This window comes from Podarcis gaigeae, assembly GCF_964106915.1.
Source record: "Podarcis gaigeae genome assembly, chromosome: 10".
NCBI lineage: Eukaryota > Metazoa > Chordata > Lepidosauria > Squamata > Lacertidae > Podarcis > Podarcis gaigeae.
The window spans coordinates 25651431-25673971 of record NC_139686.1 but is presented as its reverse complement, the minus strand read 5'-3'; the positions used below and the strand labels follow the sequence as shown (position 1 = coordinate 25673971).

Here is a 22541-nt window from a genome sequence, read left to right as displayed (position 1 = left end):
CCCTCCCAAAACACAAAATGCAAATTGAATTCAAGTCTATGAAATTTTTGCAATTCAGTATTGTATTTTCCCTAAAAACAAAGCCATTCTTCTTTGGGGGTGGGAGGCTGTTCTTAGATCAAATCTGAAAGCACAGAGCTAACTTGTTTTAACAGGAATGCAGTCTTAGGAAAAGGAGGAGAAAAGGTGAAAGAATTAAGTATATAAAGGCAGTCAACAGGGTATTCCTACTGGAACCTTTTTCTGTCCTCCTTGAGAGTTGAAGATATTCCCTACTTCATTTATTTGATCTTTTCCTATTTAAATGTGGAATTCTGAAACCATCCTTGATCCTCAGTGCCTCATTATCTGGAAATGCAACCTGTTGCTGCCCTCAGGCTGATACTTGCTTTAGTTTCATTGCAGTAAATTGGGAGCAAAATGACTCAAGTTTGGGTGTGTTAGCACTGGCATTTTAACACTGGTTAATTGCTGGAACATAAAAAAAAACTTAGGAAGAGCCCTGCTGGATCAGGCCAAAGGCACATCTGGTCAAAAATCCTGTTCTCACAGTGGCCAACCAGATGCCTATTGGAAGCTGACAAGCAGAACCTGAGCGCCACAGCACTCTTCTTACAGGTGATCCCCAGAAAATGGTATTCAGAGTCATTCTGTCTCCAACACTAGAGGTAATACATAACCACCATGGCGAATAGCCACTGGTAGCTTTATCCTCCATGAATTTGCCTAATCCGAATTTGCATAAGCAACCATCCAACCTTCACTGAATGGCTCCAGGTTGAAGAGAGAGAGAGAAACGTACCGCTGTCCACTTCTTCCATATTCTGCAGAACTCCTTTTCAGTTCCTTTTCAAATTCCAGAACCTCCAGGGCAGACCATTTTGACAAGGCTTCTACTGTAGGCACCACAGTTATAGAGTTATCTGCACTAGGAAATGATCCTCCCCTCCTTTGGTGGCTTTGAGTTTGGAGAAACAGGGTGCAATCAGAGGAAATTAAGTCATTTGGATCCTCAAGGGTGTGCCCAGAAGGTAGTGTTATATGCTGACAAGCTTGAGCTTTCCTTCTCCCCTGTGGAGCAGAGTTTAGTTTCGCTTTTTACATAATCCCAGTATAGCATTATGTTCAAATGTAAGTGTCTTATCAGCGCAACTTGAACCCATAGGTTATGAAGCTGTTAACAATGACTTGTTAAACTAACCCAAATTTCTTTTAAACAAGGATTCCTGGTTCAAGTGTGTTAATCTGGGATTTTGTAAATGTGAAATTGAATTCAGCTGAAGTCATCGTTCTCACCATGTGGAAAAGGGGAGCAAGTGGGCCCAATATTTTCTTCAGACTCATCCACCATGATTTAGCATAACCTGCAAACACCGCCTGACTATACTCTCTATGCTTTCCTGCTAGCTTGCCTTTCACACAATGATGCCCCTATGCTCAAGTAAACATAACTGAAGCCAACCTCACACAAGAATGCATTGCTGTTCCCCAACGCCTTATTGCTAATTACTAATTAACCCCAACATCCACCTTTCCATCATCCCACAACATGGGGGGAGGTTCAGCTGGCGTTCTGTAATCACTTTTCACTTCTATTTGATTTACCCAACCTTACTTTATACACTGCAAATCAGCAATGTAGATTGTGTGCAATCATATGTCCAAGCCTTTTCATCACCTTCTGAATGTGGACTTAACATGATTTGTGCAGACACTAATGCTTGCAAAAATGTTCAGTCACTCCTTTCCCCTGTGTCAGAACAGGAATTGCTGGAGGAGTAACCATAAAACAAAGACCTTTTTAAAACCTTCTGTGAGAGGGTGGGGGAATTTGGATGACTGTTAACACCACACTGTTAAATCACAGAAGGTTGAAACCACAACAGAGGGAATAATAATAAAAAAGACACACATACACATACATGCCTCATAGCCAAGATTTCCACTTCATTCACACAGTTTCAAAATCCACCTAGAAGACAGGATAAGAATTCTAATATATCACTTTCATTCTCTCCCTGCTGACCCATATCCTAACTTTTGCAGTAACTCTGCTGAAGTTGGAAAAATTATTACTGGAAAATGTACATTACTAATTCCCACCCATCCACTCTCAATTTTCTTTATCTATTCTTGAAGTCATTGCCAATATGACCCCATTTGGCATACCATGTACAGCTCTGGTTGCCTGACATCAAACAGGGCATTGTGGAGTTGGAATAAGTTCAGAAAAGGGCAACCAAAATGATTAAGGAGATAGAGCAACTTCCCTATGAAGAAAGGTTACAGCACTGGGGGCTTTTCGGTTCGCAGAAAAGGTGAGTAAGGGGCAACATGATAGAAATGTATAAAATTATGCACGGTAAGGAGAAAGTAGAGAAAAGTTTCACTCCCTCTCTTACAACCCTAGAACTCAAGGACATCCAATGGAACTAAATGTTGGAAGATTCAGAAGGGACAAAATAAAGCTCTTTTTCACATAGCACATACTTGAATTGGGACACGGGGGGGGGGTTAAACCACAGAGCCTAGGGCTTGCCGATCAGAAGGTCAGTGGTTCGAATCCCCGCAACAGGGTGCCTCCCGTTGCTCAGTCCCAGCTCCTGCCAACCTAGCAGTTCGAAAGCAAGTCACAGTGCAAGTAGGTAAATAGGTACCACTCCGGCAGGAAGGTAAACGACGTTTCCATGCGTTGCTCTGGCTTGCCAGAAGCGGCTTAGTCATGCTGGCCACATGACCCAGAAGCTGTACACCGGCTCCCTCAGCCAATAAAGCGAGATGAGCGCTGCAACCCCAGAGTCAGTCACGACTACACCTAATGCTCAGGGCTCCCTTTACCTTTATACTTAAATTATGGAATTAGCTCCCACAAGAGGCAGTGATTGTGGCCACCAACTTGATGACTTTATAAGAGGATTAGACAAATTTGTAGATTATCAGTGGTTGCCAACTCTGATGGATATGTTGTTCCCCCACTGTTGGAGGCAGCGTCCTTCTGAATATCAGCTGCTGGAAACCGAAGGGAAAGTGCTGTTGTGCTTGGGTCCTGCTTGCAGGCTTCCCATAGGCACCTGGTTGGCTACTGTGAGGACAGTTTGAAGGACTAGGTAGGCCACTGTCCTGATCTAGCAGGCTCTTCCTATGTTATTAACAGCATTTTTATTGCAGCCTTGAATATTTCCAATCCCATTAATTCAACAGGGATCAGAAGTCTCACTGGTTGCACTTAGCAATTAATTTCAGCATACCAAGAAACCACACTTGCTACCATATATTTGTTTGAACAAATTCAAAATCTTCTAATATGTATTTCAAATGTGAGAATGAGACAGGGTGGGGTGGTTTTAGTGTTAATTAGTTTCCCCCTTGGTTTTAATGTATCAATGTGGGTTTTTTGTTTGGCTTTAGGCTGCTCTGGGCAAAATAAAGGAAGTAAATAAATAAATGCCCAGAGAACTGTGATTGCCAAGTGCCACATACACACACAATTGTCATTTCAACACCCATACTGCTGCTTGTTATATGCTCATATAAGAACTCACTTGTCAGGTGCAGAAGTACTTGAGTGACAAGTGACTGGAGCTCTGATCAGCAGAAGGAAATGTTCATCAGAGCATGGGGAAAGATCTCCTAACAGATGCAAGAGATAAAAGCCAATTTAACTATTCAGAACCAGGTGTGTGTCAATGCTCTTGCATATGAAAGAGAAATCTATATTCATAGGACAGTGCTCCAAATCTTTTCCCCCTTCCAGAGTGGAGCTTAGCTTGCTCAGTCCCCCCCCCCCCCCCGTATTGTCACCCTTAGCTGTGCATGAGCAAATTCACTGCGCTGTTAAGAATGTTTCTGTGTGCTAAGTGCCTAATTTTAAGCACTGGTGGCAATACAAAATAGGTGTACCAAGGCAAATCCAGAAATATGATGCTCAAGCAGGACCTTAGCATAACAACAGGATTCTCAACTCTCCTGTTTCCAGAAACTGATATTCAGAAGTGTTCAGTGCAATAGTGAGGAACCTCTAGCCCGTGTATCCCATTAGGCCTCAGAGATTGTGTGTGTCAGGTGAACCAGACCCACCTTTCTCATGCCTGAAGTCATATGACATCAGGCATGGGAATTCATTCATTCAGCCTTTATTGGCATAATTTAGACAATAAAATCATAAAAGAGCTTCTGCACAGTGGCAGAAAAATGTGCCACAAAAGCGCCAAATTCAAGCTATGGCTGCAAAGGAAGAATTGGGGGCACATTTAAGACTACACTCCTGATGCTTCATTTGCAGTAGTGACTTGACGTTTCAGTCACCTGATGTCATATGTATTGACGCTGTATCCTCCTGGCAGCAGATGACAGAACCGTGAGACAGGTGTAAAATACTCAAGCAAGAGTTTTATTTACAACCTTACAAACATAAAGCATGTGGGTGTTCTCTTTTGCAGGCAAATTCAAACTACAACTTCTCCTCCTTTTGTACTCATCACCAGCGGTACCTAATCAGCCTAGAAAACCACTCACAGAACAATTCTTAAAGCTACAATCATCTGTTCTGTTTCTTTGCAGAATGACTCCTAACAATATGATTGGTTGCTATGCTCACTTTTCAAAATGGCCCAGAAAAAGTTGGCTACCTTCTGATTACTGTAAACAAACAACCATCTGAAGCCATGGTTTGTTTTTGGCTTATGAACTTGGTTTGTTTTAGCTATGGCCTGGAGTTATGCAAAAACATAGCACCCTTCCTTAAGCATGGTTTGTTTTGCCTATCCCATTTGAGACACTCAACTGACAAAGGCAGCTGGAAAACAATCCAAATTTTGGAGAAATAAACCATGGCTTGTTTGATTGTCTGTGGGATAGTTCATGATCATTAAACAATTGTTTAACAAACCATGGCTTAGCTTTGTGGGTGAACCAGGAGGAAGCCGGATGCAAATAAACCAGCAGGGCATGAGAGAACTGAATCCAATATGCCCAGCTCTTTTCCATCTATGCTCAGTTACCTAGGGGTCTTGTGATTGCTGAGGAAGGAAAAAATGACAAGGAACATATTGGAGTCATTTGTATTCATAAATAAATTATAGTAAGAAGCACACAGAGTTGCTCATTTCTATGTTACTCCATCTGCCTAAGAAAGATAACCTTCCAGGGAAGCAAACGTTGCCTTCTTCAGTCTCTGCATTACAACCATCTTGGGTCTCATTTTAGCAAGCTGCCATCTATACCAAATTAGCTGCAGTTTTTCTTCAGCTGACTTGGAACAAAATTTAAGATTCTTTTTTGGGAGGGATGGGGAAAATACATTCAGTTGAATCTACACTAGTGCCTTTGAAATTCTACACACTGGATTCTTGCCGAGAGCACCAGAGGAGAGACACAGTTAACTTTCTCCTCCTTTTTTGCTGGCTGCACAAATACTAACTAAATACACACAAAGTTCCATTTTTCAAAGCAAGGGGCATGGCTTTTCTGTAAGCATCCAACTGTGATTGTATACAGTTCAGATACATCCTGATTACCTTCCCCAACAAAGCTGCCACAATAGAACACTGTTTTTCAAAGGGTTCAAAGGGGATCTGGCCTCTAAAGTGGGGGGTGGGGTGAGAAGGGATTATGAAATGCCCGGTTGTTTGTTAACTTCTAAATAAGACTTCCCCAATATCAGAACTGGAAGGGGTGGGTGGAGAGGAGACAATACGCTGCATGAACCGTATATAGGTCAAGTTGGCTAAAATGTTAATACAGTATGTACAAGCATAACAATGCAGATATTCAGCTTAGCACAACATTAGCTCCTTATACCAATTAATATCTCAAACTAAGCTGACATCTGCGGGATCACTCTTGGGCCTTTTAATTTAGCATGTCTTCTAATTAAAGAAAGATTAAAAGTACTTTGAATAATTGCTCCTCCTTCCTTTGCCACACTCCGTAATATCCTGTCTGTACTACTTGGAAGGGCATGCGTCAAGAAAGCCCTGCTGGAAACCGTATCAAGCCTTAGAAAGCTGCCTGGGCCTCCTATTCTGTGCAGTTAGACACAAAGAGTGCCCTCACTTCACAATAGAAGCACTATTTCCATGACTCTGCTCTCAAACCCAGATTCTGGAAATGCCAGACCAAAAAATAAAATAAAATACTGTACAGAAATACTGTGATGTATCTGAGGGATAGTCCTCTCCTGGAGCAACTTCCGTCTTCATCTGTTACCAGGCAGCAGCCATTCCATCAGGATGCAGCAGAAAGAGAGAAGGGAAGCAGGGCCACTCAGGGCGGATTTGATTTAAATCAAATTGATTTAAATCACGATTTAAATCACCAGTCAGTAAGACTTGATTTACATCTTTTTTTACAGAAAGACTCGTTCTTGCTGATATAATCTTAATATTTACAACCAGATGAAGGTTTCATTTTTGGAATAATAAATGTTCAGTAGTTTTTATAGTTACCGTATTTTTCGTCCCATAGGACGCTCCGTCCCATAGGACGCACCTAGGTGGGTTTTTTTTGGGGAGGGGGAATAAAGGGGATTTTTTTCCCTTTATTTCCCCCCCAAAAAAAACCAGGTCGGGGAAACCGAACCAGGTCAAGGAACAGCGGGATGGCAGCGCTGCGCCTCCCTGCTGTCCCCTGAGCTCGTGGGCGCTGCTCGCGCCGGGCGGCAGGCTGCTATCCGCAGCGTGGGGAGCCCTGCGGGGAACGCCCACAGGGCTGCCTAGGCTGCAGGTGTCTTCCTGAAGCCTGGAGAGCGAGAGGGGTCGCCCCATAGGACGCACCCAGATTTCTGCTTCATTTTTGGAGGGGGAAAAGTGTGTCCTATAGGGCGAAAAATACGGTATATCAAAAATTACTGATTTGGTTATACTATTAGAAATACATAGACAGATAATTATGAAATTAGTGTTTATATTTGGAAAACTTTTCTGCTATACTTTATTGGAAGGAGAAAAATAAACATTTCCTTAATAACAATTTAAACTATTTATTTAACTAAAACAATAACATTATAGCATATGTATCCATGTTTGTTAACCAATGTGGTTAAATGATTTTATATTTCCTGATGAATAGCCTTTGGACTAGAATGTAACTTAAATAGAAAACTATCTTTAGAAAGATTTTTACTCCAAAAGCTTTTGATTGTAAAAATCCAATTTAAATTTTTAAAAATCTGATATTTTTTTTTAAAACATTGATTTTTATCCTCCCTGGGGCCACTCCACTGGCTCTGCTTAGGGACAAACTCCTTTTGCTGCATCTTTTCCTAAAGCTGTTTCTATTCCAGCTGGCCATTTGAAGAAGTGGTGCCTTGATTTCTTTGTGTTCCTCTTTCCCCACATATCTCTTCCCCTTTCTGTCTTGTATTTTAGATTGTGAGCCTGAGGGTAGGGGATACCTTGTTTTTATTGATCCATAAGTTACCCTGCTTTAATTAATCAATTAAAGCAACTTCATAGTACATCTCAGGTGCCTTCATCTATTTATGTGTAATGACTCCATCAGGTTTAATTCCCATATGGGACAGCTGTATATTCCTGCACTGCAGGGCATTCAGTGCTTCCCAAACCTGGGTCTCCAGCTGCCCATCATCCCTGACCACTGGTCTTTCTAGCTAGGAATGATGGGAGTTGCAGTCCACAAACAGCTGGAGACCCCAGTTTGAGAAATGCTGGACTAGATTATCCTCAGGGTCCAACTCTATGATTCTATGATCTGTTGCATAGGCTGCCTAAGTTATTGGGGCGGGGCATTAGCTATGGCAGCTTAGAGTCACTGAGAAGCACTGCAAGCTTGTTGAAAATGTATTTTGTGCAAACCAACCCCTTTGAAGCGGAGAGCAAGAAGTAGACAAGATGAGGAGACACATATTACAGGAGAGGAAGTCTGTTTCTCTACCTTTCATACTCAATTATTGTTTTGTGGGCAGGGTCTGCTACACTGAGTCTTGTGGTGACCAGAATCTTCAACACAACAAGATGTACACATCTTATTTCTAGTGCCTTCTCTGCCTTCTATCCTCTTATTGCAAGATTGTGCAGTTTTCCTTTGCTCATTAAGCTTACTGCAGTATAAGCAGGATCCCTTTTTTATTACTATTTTTGTTTGCAACTACGCTGTCAAAATCAGTTGGAGGGCAAATCAGCTGGATTCAGACAGTGCTCTGTGCATCTTTTTGGCAGGGCTCACTGTAGTTCGACTCCAATATGACATTGCTTTTTATTTATCAGATGATTTACTTCCCTTTTTGTCGGCACATACAAAGAGCTGGAGAGGATTTTGGAAGAAAGCAAAGGAAGGGATCAGGAAGCCTCTTAATTAAAAACTAAAAAAAGAGAGAAGAAGTGGAACCTAATTAATTTAAAGCAGATGCTCTCTTTGACCAGGTGGTCAAAATAACAACATGCTTCAATGTAAAGAGAGCAGCTGGAGAGACTGGTGCATAGTAAATGGGTTATTATAACAAGCTTATTCATACAAAATGCAAAAGGCAGCTTGACTAGCACTTCAAATTAAAGGCTTATTTGTAGTTCTGTGCACAGCCGTTGGGGATGCTTTCTCCTGGGGGAGGGAGCATCCTTGTGGTATGCACAGTGCCTCTAGGTGCTCCAGGAGGCCTGAAACTACACTACAGCCGTGGGAATCTTACCCTTCTTCATACAAACCTTAGCTCATTTCACCATAACCTTCCAGTAAGGTCAGAAAACATTAAGGTCAGAACACTATTCAAAAGGGTCCAGGAAAAACCAGGAACATTTACACTTTTAAAAATGTGTAAGCCCTAAGAGTCTCTTTGCACATACATCCATTCGCTCTATAGCCCTTCTATTAGGGGCATACTGGTGTTTTTTTTCTCAGACCATAAAATTACAGTGATTCCTTGTTACTTATGTCCCCAATCTTTTAACCATGGCTTCAGCATGGAGTCTGTGCTGCAGGTTTGCACACTCTCTCCCCTTTCCCTTCTTAGTCATATTCAAAATACAGCATTTTATCAGCACTGGTGTTATCACTAGCCATGGCTAGCTGTAACCAGGCTTCTAATCATGGTTGCAAACTCTGGCTTGAAGCTGGCCAGTTGTATCAACATTGGTCCAGGCTGAACCATGGTTAGCTCTGAAAAGGAAAGAGAGGGGAGGGAGTACCAGAGCCTCCAATACTTTCCCAGTCTCCAAACTATGCTTGTGAGATTGGAAACAGTTAACCAGCTTTAGGCCACTATATTTCATTGTTTATTCCCCATTGTTTCCTCACTAATCTAGTACCTGCAAAGAACCCCATGCAACCAAACCCCTCCCCCCCAAATGCTCTACACATCAAGCTGTTTTCTAGAGCACATATTACACAGCCAGGGGAACAAAAGGGAAGTTACCCTTTTGTATTCTGCAGGTGGATGTGGGATTACAGGAATGTAGTGTGGAATGACAACACTTTCACAAACACTTGCAGGTACTGTGTTCTAATAGTGCTGTCACTTTTAGGAAGAGTAACTCAGAAAATGATGACCTGAATCTTTAATCAATTTTGCAGTCATTGTATCTGTTGTGGTTGGCAGCCAGATCCTCCCATATCAGAGTATCCTACTTCTGCCACTAACCCATAACACCTTTTAAGAAGGAATGTCGCCTTGTATCACAACAACCCTACAATCAAGCAACTATATGTATAATATGCGTAGTAAATAAGTCTGGTGTTTTGTGATAAAGGGGTATATTTAAATAACACAAATGCCTTAGCAGGTAAGGCATATGTCATATAGGAAACCATTAAGTGCATTCAGGATTTGAAGCTATATCATCTGTCTAAGCTCAAAGTCTAAGTTCCTATACTAGGTGGACACCTGGTCTGATTCAGCATGGCTCTTTTTAATGTTCTTATAATCCACGACTGCAGATGGCAATGCTAGATCTGAATCCCTATTCTTAGTAATACATACACTACATATTTTGCACTGGGTATTGTATTTGCTATCATAATTTCCACACTTTGGCTGCTAGCTTCAGTCTTTGTTGCAATGCTAATGTTTATTAAGAATGAAGATACTATAGATGATATATAACAACTAGTTGTAGTAGCATTATAAGCAGTAACACAAAGAATGCAATTGCTGTATGTAAGGTTTGCTGATTGCAACTTAAAGGGATCATACACGACTGCCCCAATGTTTCTTCTACCTATCAATGGAATATATACCTAAGCATAGAGCTATAGTACCTGCGGTCTCCTACCATCTGTTTATTCAGCTAGGGTTTTGATATGCCAACTGTACAAAAAAATTAACACACACCTGCTTTACAGCATCTGCTTCAGGGCAGACTGAATTTTGAGCCACCAACTGAGAGCGCAAGATCTTTTGCAATTAAATGTCCTCTGCCACAAAACTACCTTCAGCCATAAAGCCAGACGCCAGCTTCTTTGACCTGGAAAATGAGTTACTATTACTGCCTCTTCATTTGCAAAACCTGAAGACTTAGTTTTATGTAAGTCAAACAGAAGAATCACTTTCAGCTTAAAAAAAGAGAGACCTGTATCTGACTTTCAAGCTGAAGTATTTTGAGAAACCCAGGAAGCACATTGTTCCAGATGCTTGTGTATAAAGGCATAAGAAGAACTCTGCCTGATCAGAAAAGTCTATTTAATCCAGCATCCTGTTTCTCACAGTGGTCAACCAGATTCCCATACAAAGCCCTCCTCTATTGTTGTTCCCCAGCAAGTAGCACAGAGGCAAAGTGCCTCTGATCCTGGAGGTCATATACAGCTAAAATGACTAGTAGCCATTAATAGCCTTATCTTCTATGAATTTGCCGAATCATGTGAATTTAGTTGAGCAATCAATTTACTCCACAAACACTTGCAGATGAGAAAAAATAATCCCCAACAATTTAAAATAAAACAATACAATTATTTTGTTATTGGATGAAAAATGCATATGTCACAGCAAACACCATCTCAGAATAAGCACCACACATCATTATTTCTTACATAGGAAGGAATGTCTGTTATAAGACCAGTAGCCATATTCTTGCACTAAAAATAAAATTCAAAACATTAAAAATCTGCTTCTTGATTTAACCGGGTTAAAATCATAGAATCACAGAATCATAGAGTTGGAAGACACCACAAGGGCCATCGAGTTCAACCCCCTGCCAAGCAGGAAACACCATCAGAGCACTCCTGACATATGGTTGTCAAGCCTCTGCTTAAAGACCTCCAAAGAAGGAGACTCCACCACACTCCTTGGCAGCAAATTCCACTGTCGAACAGCTCTTACTGTCAGGAATTTATTCCTAATGTTTAGGTGGAATCTTCTTTCTTGTAGTTTGGATCCATTGCTCCGTGTCCGCTTCTCTGGAGCAGCAGAAAACAACCTTTCTCCCTCCTCTATGTGACATCCTTTTATATATTTGAACATGGCTATCATATCACCCCTTAACCTCCTCTTCTCCAGGCTAAACATGCCCAACTCCCTTAGCCGTTCCTCATAGGGCATCGTTTCCAGGCCTTTGACCATTTTGGTTGCCCTCCTCTGGACACGTTCCAGTTTGTCAGTGTCCTTCTTGAACTGTGGTGCCCAGAACTGGACACAGTACTCCAGGTGAGGTCTGACCAGAGCAGAATACAGTGGCACTATTACTTCCCTTGATATACATGCTATACTCCTATTGATGCAGCCCAGAATTGCATTGGCTTTTTTAGCTGCCGCGTCACACTGTTGGCTCATGTCAAGTTTGTGGTCAACCAAGACTCCTAGATCCTTTTCACATGTACTGCTCTCAAGCCAGGTGTCACCCATCTTGTATTTGTGCCTCAATTTTTTTTTTGCCCAAGTGCAATACTTTACATTTCTCCCTGTTAAAATTCATCTTGTTTGTTTTGGCCCAGTTCTCTAATCTGTCAAGGTTGTTTTGAAGTGTGATCCTGTCCTCTGGGGTGTTAGCCACCCCTCCCAGTTTGGTGTCATCTGCAAATTTGATCAGGATGCCCTTGAGTCCATCATCCAAGTCGTTGATAAAGATGTTGAATAAGACCGGGCCCAAGACAGAACCCTGTGGCACCCCACTAGTCACTCTTCTCCAGGATGAAGAGGAACCATTGATGAGCACCCTTTGGGTTCGGTCAGTCAGCCAGTTACAAATCCACTGGCTTAATTGGATTAATTGGATTAATTAACTGGATTAATTGAGTAATCTAACCAGTTAGAGGATTAGATGTTCCACCAACCAGTTAGAGGATTAGATGTTGCTGCCCAGCTAATTTGTACAATAAAAACAGATGGCTCTGCTGAGAAAAGGCAACATAGATTTGGTTCAGTATAATATATTCAGCAACAGGGCTGTCCTTCCCCCTTGACCTCTTGCTACAGAAATACTGAAAATTCCATTTTGCTATTCATCTAACTTCCACAGAATCGAAAGCAATTACAATACACACAAAATGACATTGTTCACCCATGACACCCACTATATTGGAACGAAGCAGAAGTTTTACTTGTATCAGCTGAGATTGATTCCTCCTGAACTGAACTTAAATGGCACAGAAGGTCTAAAGCAAGCCTTTTGTATACCTGGACAAACTCCATATTATACATATGGAAAAATAGACTAGACTAAGGGGACGGGGAGAATCTGAAGTCAGTCACATAAGTACACTAATTGTACAGCCAAAACCTACTCAGTTCTGGAAGAAAATTCTGTTTATACATTGAAGTTTTATGGATTTGGCAGACATATTTAACATCAATCTCTCTATGATTCATGGAACAAATGTGGGCACAAACCCAGTTGGCAGCTTCCCAATTTCCCATTCAGTGCTTGCAAGGAAAAACAGAGTAGAAAGCAGGATAAGGGGAATACCTTAAATGAGTCAGTGATTGATTTTTGGTTTTGGTTTTTTGCAGGTTCAAAGTTTTAACCATGCAAAATGAATAGCAATCACCATCCCCTGCAGTTTGGATAGTGAGAGAGATAGGAAGGAGCCCAGTTTGGCATGAAGACACACATGGGCTGAAGGAGCTGATCATGAATTTCATTCAATCTGAACTCCTTCAACTGAGACCATTCTATTTCCAGTTTGTTTCAATTTTGCATGGTTTGTATCCAATGCAAGTCCTACTAAGAGTAGACCAATGTAAGTTCATGGACATGACTAACTTTCCATTAATTTCAGTGGGTCTGCTCAGAGTAGGATTTCCTAAAATATGCATCTTTTTTTAGCTGAAAGCTGCATTGTAAATTCAGAGAAGTTGAATTTGCAATACAGAAGTTGAAGGACAAAAGGAAACTCTTACCATGCATTTCTACTCCCAGGGTTCCTTCAGAGCAGGATAATAATAATAATAATAATAATAATAATAATAATAATAATAATTTATATCATTCATTTTTTTGAATGTTGTTTCCACAAACATAAGTATTTTAATGCACACTTTCTCCTAATATGTACCTTTTTGTACATTTTGATTGGAGAATTGCATCACAAAACTCAGAGTAGTGCAAATTTCAAAGGATAGCTGTGTATTCATCTGGTCTATTGGTTTAAGGTCTGTGAATTAGGTAGTTTTTCACTAAAATGAAGACAAAATCAAATTGCTCCCCTATTCCTAGTGGCCATGAACTATTGAGTGACTATTGACAAGTGACAGGAGGAGGAGGAAGGGAATTAAGTGAGCTGGAAAAGGACATGGGTGGCTTGAACTTTGAAGAGGACCACTCTGAGACTTCTTATTTCTGGTCCCACTTGACTTTTTGTATTTCTATCCTGCTTCCCCATGATCACAACCCCCAAAGTGGTTTACAATAGCAGCCGCTGCCTGGAGCCATACTTTGTAAGAAGAGGCACTTAAGCTTCAAAAGCTGCAGTAGCAGGAGATAAAAGGAACTCTCTCTTACCCAGCATCACCTCAGTCCACATGCTTCTGTTATTTTGAGACTTCAGGGAATGAAAGAAAGATGGAGAACCTGACACCATAGGGAGGCAAGGGACAGATAAGGGAGGCAGCTGGCAGCCAGGAGGAACAGACAATGAATCCAGCAGACTCAGAACCAGTGCTTTTTTTCTGGAGGTACTCAAGGGTACGCAGAACCAGCACCTCCCCCCCCCCCCATGTTAAAAGTGCAGCACTTATTGTAACAAATTCATTGTGGGTACTGGCACCTTAAAAAAAAAACCTGCTCAACTATGAGGAAGCATGTGTGAGAGGAGGGGGAGTGAAAGGGTGCAGGGCAGCAGGGATGATCAAAAGGTGCATCTCAAGAAAGGATAACTAAGTATATTAACAGAGAATGTGTGGAGATATAATTGATTACATGAGGCAGGATGGGGCATGAGGTCCAAGATACCCAGCAAGAAGTGTTGTCTTTTTAAATATGCAATTTGGATACAAGTTTGCTTGCTTGCTTTAGTTAGTTAGTTAGTTTGGAAATTGTGTATATTTGAGGAATTGGTGTAAAACAGTGGCTTCAAGCAAGCTATGAAGTTTCCAATTCACCTCTCACTTCTTGCATGAAGTCATCAGCTGGCCTCTGGTGACATGGCTGGACTAGGAGCAGGGAGACCCAGATCTCTCACAGCTATGAAACTCTCCTACTGACTTAGGTCAGTCACTCTATTTCTCTGTGTAACTTAGCTCACGTGTTTGTTGCAGGGATCAAAAGGGCAGGAATTGAACCATGTAGTCCACTCCGAGCACCTTGGGAGGAAAAGTAGCACAAAAATGTAATAAATAAGGAATGGCTCAAGCTCAGGCTTCTCCAACTGCAGCCCCGATATTGTTGGACTGCAACTCCCATCAGCCCCAGCCATGGAAGTTGCAGTCCCAAACATCCAAGGCTGCTCAAGGAAATCTGCTTCACCCAGGAATGTGTGGAATTGAGATGTTCCTTCTGCCATGCACTGGCGGAGGAAGGGGGTGACATCGCCCCCAGCCCCCCTGGGACGCTTGACGCTCAGTGCAGGTGGCGCCCCTGCAGGCAGCATGTGCTCCAGGTGCACGAGCAGCTAGCTCCACCTCTGCTGCCATGACAATTGCACTGCCCTCCGTTATGTCACAAGATCTCAACCACCAGAGGATGAGGGTTCTCAGGTCTGAATTCTTGAGCACTTAAAAAAACCCAAAAAAACTGATTGTTGTTTTTGGTTTGGTGGTGGGCAGGGGAAATGGCAAAGAGAGAGCTAATGCTGTGAGCCCCTCCATAATATGCTCAGGTTGTATATGTGTGTAAATAACCCATATATCCTAAAGACACCACAGCCTCAACTGCTCCTCATTCTGAAGAAACCAAACCCCTGGAGTCTCACAACGCTCGGAGAATGGGCTGGCATGCAACAGTATTTTTAAGATAGCTCAAACATTATTCTGCAAGAATGCACTGGAGGACAGGATGAAAAACAGATTCTAGCCAGCTATCTCTGCCAAGATGACACCTGGATTCCTGAGCCTACTCTTTGCAGGGCTGTGCTAACTGAATTTATCTTGCTGAACAATTTCCTTTGAATGTGGTTGCCAGACTTGGATATGTAACCAAGGGAATAATCAATGTTATTTTGTTTAGCTGAAACCCATTTTGTCCAAAGAGCACCTCCTGCATGGCAATTCAACTCTTGCAGTTGTAGCTTAATCCAGTTAAGAAACATATTCATCCAACTGTGTGAAGTGTCTATGCCCCAAACAGCTAGCTCACCTGCAAATCCTGCTATTTTCAGAACCCTGGTGGGGAACCTGCACCATTTAGCACAAAGCTTCTGCAGTCAATTCCTGGGCACTAATACTTCTGTATGCTCTTGTTCTGGCACCCACAACTGCCCACGCTTCATTTTATCTTCTATGAGCCTGAACTAATTTTTGAGACAGTAAAAGTATCTTATTTACCCAGAATGCACCGTTAAGTCTGGTTTTTATTGCTGCCAGAGAAATCCTGGCCTGGGAATTTGGTAGATGTAATGCAACTGTAAACGGCAGCCGATATTCTTGTGATAATATTGTTATCAGGCTGTCTTGGCAAGTGTTGGGCTCTCTTTTGCTGATGGTGTTTATGCGGAGTCTGGAGTGCCATCTGGAAAGGGTGCTCTAGTTGCGTGAGGATAGCAAGGAGCTGAGGTTTGGATTGGATGACCTTCACAGTCACTTCCATCTCTAAAACTCTATGATTCTGAATCTCTAGAAAGTCATATGTGTTGGTCTTACAGAGTTCAGCATCCAACACACTTGTGTCAGCAATACAAAACCTCTGGAGCATCACATAGAATTTGGAGCCAATCAGTCTGGAGGTCAAGATCTCCCCCCCAAAAAAACACAGTTGTCTTAATGCATTACTGCATGCTCTGAATGGCCCAGCTACTGACTGTACCCAAGGCATTTGAAGAGCATAAATATTTCTGTCAATCCTTAAGTAGCTGTAGTTCATGGAAAGACCCTCTTCTCAGGTTCCTGGCCCAACACTGCACACTCTCTGTTATCTCCACTGAGTTGTCATTTCCTAGAACTCAATTCAAAACACACAATTTGATTTATTTATTTATTTACGCTTAAAACGCAGCATCAGAACTGTAATGTCAAAGATGAAAGGAAACAGCTATGGCAGAACTAATAATGGAAATAAGGCTCTTCTGTTTCATCGGCATGCAAAACTCTGAGGGTATGAAAGCAACTTTGAAACTCAGAAGAGTGTTACCAAAATAAGTCACCTTACGGCACAGCAATGAGCTTGCATCAGTAGGGGGTACAAAGACACATTGTAAGTGATGAGGGTTTTGTATAGTTAGAGCTCCTGTCCAAGAAAGTCCCTGCCCTGGTCCAAAAATCCCACATGGCCCGATACTATATTTTACCTATTGCTTCTCTTTCCCCCAGCCTCCAGATCAGAACCAGAACTGCTTGGAAGAGAAGTGAGGCCTTGCCAGCATATATCACCTGTGCTCAGAGATCTGCACTGGTTTCAATTTGCTACAGTGGAACCTCGGTTTTTGAGCGTCTCGTAAGTCAAACGTTTTGGAAGCCAAACGCCAAAAACCCAGAAGTAATTGCTTCCATTTTCAAACACATCTCGGAAGTCGAATGGCTTCTGCTGTGTGTTTTACGTTTTTCTCAATAGATTTTGCTGACCACCCATTGCTCCTCGGTTTTCAAACATTTCGGAAGTCGAATTATCTTCCGGAATGGATTATGTTCAAAAACCGAGGTTCCACTGTACTGAGCCAAGTTCAAGGTGCTACTATTAGCATATAAAGCCCTTAACAACTTGGGACCAGTTTACCTGGGAGATTGCCTTACCCCACACGTGCCCACTTGATTGCTTTGATCAGCAAACTGGCACCCATTCCACATTTGTAAGAACTCAATTGTTTAATGTGGCAGCGCCTGCACTTTGGAACTCCTCGCCTATTGATATCAAGAAGGTGCCTTTATTACTGTACTCTTTTCGGGACCTGTTAAAAACATTGCTCTTTAGGCAAGCCTACCCAGATGCTTAGAAAGTTGGGGTAACTTTAATCTATTTTAGTATTTCAATTTTTGTTGGCTTTGAAGTAGAGTTGTAAATTTTATTGAATTTGCTATTTTGTCTTTTGTTAACCGCTTTGAGGTTTTTTACCATCAAGTGGTGTATAAATGTTATGAAATAAATAAATAATCAAGTACTACAACAGCAACAAAACAAGAACAACACTTAATTAATTGACAGTGTGGCTGAGAAGGATTCGGAATCAGACTTGATCTGAAAGCTGGAGCCGGGGCTTCAATTTATTCCACTGACTGCAAGTCTGAGATAAAATCCCTTTCTGTTTTATAATAATTTTTATTAAGGTTTTCCAAATTAAAACAAATCAAAACAAATTAAATCCAATCTATAAACCTTTTGCCAATAACTAGGACTTCCCCTCCCTACCCCCTCTTGTGTTCCAAATCTTCCAAATAAGCAATTAAATTCAACAAGTTCTTATCCCCAAATTACACTCTTCTGAGTCTGAGATAAAATCCCTTTCTGGAAGACTAAGCATAACGTGTACAGGGGGATGGTGGGGGAACAGTGTTGACTCAGGTTAATTTTTACCAGCCTGCCCACCTGCACATGAGTCATAAAAAGACTTCAGCAGTGGATCTGCAAAGCTTTTTGCCTTGAAGGGATTTCACATGCCCCAGGTGAGTGGTGCAATGCAATGCTGATCTTTTGTGTTACTCAGAGGAGAATGGCTAACGTACCCTATCAAGAGATGAAATCTCCAGATGGTATCAATGTATTCAGTTGTTGTGTATACATTCCACTGTTCCTCCAAGGAGATCAAAGCATGGTACCTGAGGTTCCTAAGTGGCCTCCCATCCATATATTTGTTCAGAGACTCTTCACCCTAAGGTCTCAAGGCAGGTTGCAACATCCATGTATTAGAAAGAGTTTAAGACAACTTACAATCACAAAAATAAGGTAGGTCCTTAAAATGCCAAAAGCAGGGTAAAGAGGTGCATCTTCAAGCAACCACCAGAAGCTGAATAATGAAGGGGACAACAGATGCTCCTCTGTGGAAATTCCACAACTTAGGGATGCCACAGAAAATGGCAAATCCTAGGCTACCACCCCCTGAGCCTCTGAGGGCAGAGGAACTACCAAGAGGGGGGCCCTGCCCACTTTAAAACCTGAATGGGTCTGCAGGTAAGGTTTGATCTTTCAGATTTGGTTTGAGGCTTTTAGAGCTTTAAACATTAATGTGAGCACCTTGAATTAGTCCCCCAAAACCAAACTGGAACCCCAGCCAGTAATCTAGCTGCTGTATTTTGGACTAGTTGATTTTGCTTTCTAAAGGGCAGCCCCATTTAGTACCCCCATGATACTAGTCCAATCTAGAAGTTACCAGAACATGGAGCACAGTGGCCAAGTCATATCTGTCCAGCTTGTGAACCAACTGGAGCTGAAGAAAGGCACCTGATCTTCCAGTGTTGAAATCAGGACTATCCCCAAGCTGCGAACCTGCTCCTTCCAGGGGAGTGCAATTTTATCCTAAGCAGGCTGCCTCCTCACCTCCCAGACATGAGAACTCAGGACACATAACACCTCAGGGTTAAGCTTCTTACTGGTCCACATCCAGCCCATATTTGCCTCCAAGCACTGGTCTAACAGCTCAGTCACCTCTCCTGATTCAGATGGAACAGAGACAGAGCTGAGTGTCATCTGCATATTGACTACAAACATCTTCAGACTTTGCTGCATTACAGTGCAACATCATCTTTTCTGGATCATGACATTCTACCCTTACAGAATTTGCATCTTGTATCTACACCTTTGTAATCAGTCTTTCCAGCCTTATTATATTAGTAGAAAATGTCTTAACATCCACTAGGGAGTTCTTTTGCACAAAATAGGGGGAAATTTAATTACACTAGTACCTCAGGTTAAGTACTTAATTCATTCCGGAGGTCTGTTCTTAACCTGAAACTGTTCTTAACCTGAAGCACCACTTTAGCTAATGGGGCCTCCTCCTCCTGCTGCTGCTGCTGCTGCTGCTGCTGCACCACCGGAGCACGATTTCTGTTCTTATCCTGAAGCAAAGTTCTTAACCTGAAGCACTATTTCTGGGTTAGCAGACTGTGTAACCTGAAGCATATGTAACCTGAAGCGTATGTAACCCGAGGTACCACTGTATTATTACATTTAAAATTAGAAAATATAAAAAGGCACACTTTATACTGTACCTACATTTCATATTTGTAGAAACTGACACATGTGAAAAAATGCAGCGGATAAAATGACTGAAAAGGTGCTTCCAGCCAAGCTATACCTCAAATATAGATTGCCTTGCATCATTGTAAGCATCTTCTCTACTCTACCTTTATTTTATTTTTAAAATGAGATGAAATGTTGGGTCAGATAGCACAGAAATTAACTAACGAGGCAGCTGGCTTGTGCATTCCTCCCTGCAGGCTTTGCCTAGCAGGACACTCCTGTCCTGTTCCTCCTTCTGTTCTAGCACATCAGTCCACCCTCCCCCTGAGAGGGAGACTGTCAAGCACATTGCATTGTAAACAGTGAGATGGAATGACTTTGTGCCGTTGACCAATGAGGAGTAGCTAGAAGCCAGTAAATGCTTGTCACTCCTTTCCCATCTCCAATTCCAGAGATGAAAGATGAATTTTCTGCTTGACTAATGTAACTCTGCTCTTTTACCATCATTGGAAAATCTCTCTACTTGGCAAGCAGGACAGAATAACTCCCCCAAAGTTAAAACCTCTGCAGAATAAAATATCCCAAGGTGGTTTGTTCTGTTTTATGTACTACATTTATATCCCAACTTTCTCCAAGGAGCTCAAAGACAATGACTGGCCCAAGATCACACAGCCAGCTTCATGACTGAGTGGGGGATTCAAGCCCTGGTCTCCCAGACCCCAGTTCAACCATAACATCTACTCGCTTCAGCCACTACACCAGTATTTTAACCAAAACAGTATGTTATTCTTAACTTAGTATTACTTGCTGTGTCACTCTAATGGCCCAACACTTGCAGCCTTAGCAGAGAGTAGAGAACAGGGACATGAACCTGTGGCTGCTGGTCTACAATTACTATCACTCCTGACCATTGTCCATCCATGCTTCTTGGCACTGATGGGACTTTGAGTCCACCAACATCAGGAGGGCCAGGAATTCCCCACCCCTGCTCTAGAACATATGGAATCCTACTCCAAGTTAAGAAAACCCCTTTCTGTTCTAACAAGATTGAATGCAGTTACGGTTTTTTTCGAGGGAGACAACCCATTAGCTGATTAAAAGCTATAGATCACACTGTCTTAGACACTCTCAGAACATTATGAATACAAAGTGTCCAAAAGCCTTCCAGCATAACCAGTGTCTCTGAAATTACTATGGCTACAGTTAATAAAGCTTCATGTTGAATCTTTTTACAAATCCAAAATGCCAACAGGCAAAAGAATTTATGGAAGCCTTTAAAAGTGTCTTTTTAGAAATGAATTATTTTCAGCCAACGCTACCAAAACAAAACAAAGTTATACAGAAGGCATTGTTCCAAGTCCAGAAAGAAAGCAGATGAAACACACACACACACACACGGAAGAATTTCAGTATAAACTTCCTTCAGACAAACGAATCCATCTGTCCCCAAGTAGACAAAATATAGAGTGAAATCCTTTGTTCACATTCTGACATTTTTAACATTATGACAATAAATCTGTATCTGTTGCATCATAACAAAAAATCTAAGACTTCTGAGAAAAGTCAGACTTGGCCTCAGTTGTTCATATTCAGTTATAGGACTACTGTACTGTTGGGATGGAGCAGTACTGGGGAAATGTTCTCTGAATTATTGGTTCTGATGCTGAAACAAATATTTTTTTATTTTTTTAATTGTTAATTCATTTCATATCCTGTCCCATACTACATGTGATCTCAAGACAGGTCACAACAATGTAAAACACAAACATATTAATAAAAAATACTTTAAAATACACCCATGTCCATCTATCGACTATATCACTTACTTGCCTGCATACTGTCTCTCAAGCTCATAAAGCCCCATTCACCATGCCTGGCAGAAGAGGAGAATCTTCAGCTGATGCTGATAAATGACCAAAGTTGGCACCAGCCTAAACACCAGAGGAGAGGGTATTCCATAATTGGAATACTATTGCTGAGACAACCCTCTGGTGTTCTAGATCTAAAAATGTAATGAGTCCATCATGGATTTAATCTTCCTTTCCCCATCTGCTCATGTTCTGCATGCCACACTTTGATCCAGTAATTAGCCAAGGAGCATCTGAGGCTGTAAGATTTCCCAATGAACACGAAGAACTCCCCTCTACTTAAAATATACAGACAATCAATTAAATTAACAGGGCTTGAATAATTCTGCCAAAGCTACACAATAAAGTTTTCAAAGTTGATGTATAAGCTAAGCCATCCACATGCTGCTTCTTTAAAAGGTTTCTTGAGTATCTACTAAACTTTTGTAAAATTATAGACATTATTTGTTTTTTAAATATTCTGTTTACATGAGGTGCATTCAATGACATTTTTGCAGCATCTTCCCCCTCTCCCCTTCCCATGCACTACCTGTGTCATCCCCCAATCTGCTCTGGAGGGTTGGAGAAAACTCCAGATCTGAGGGGGGCATGGGAGGAGGCGAGGGGGAAATCATTCTGTGCACTGCTTAGTGCTATGTTGAATACAACCCATGAGTCTGGTATAGAGAGGATGGAGAATTCCTATCGAAGTGGAAGAAGGAATTACCAAAGTTCACTGAATAGTTCCATGTTAGTTATCCAGTCAATATGATTCGTATTCACTGTTGTTTTTAGTCCTCAAACAATATGTAATTGATAACAGTTTTTCCCATTTGCAAAGTGTTTCCTTTGCGCTAAAATGAAGTGGAGTAACATGATAAAAACATAATTTTATTGGCCATTAATTTTATTATCCAATAATAGTTTTTATTGGAAGCTAAACTGCTGCAGAACCAAAACAGCGCTGCGTATGATGAACATGGGCTGTGATAGAAACTTATGCCTTCCTATACTGTATCCCTAGTCCTGTACCTCTCTTGATGCATAAGAT

General features: G+C 41.6%; 1 protein-coding gene across 5 annotated transcripts in view; it reads right to left on the bottom strand.

Moving 5' to 3' along the window:
* ABTB3 (ankyrin repeat and BTB domain containing 3) overlaps nucleotides 1–22541 on the bottom strand; it is a 228504-nt gene that overhangs the window by 116509 nt on the left and 89454 nt on the right. The gene's annotated exons all lie outside the window — the stretch shown is intronic.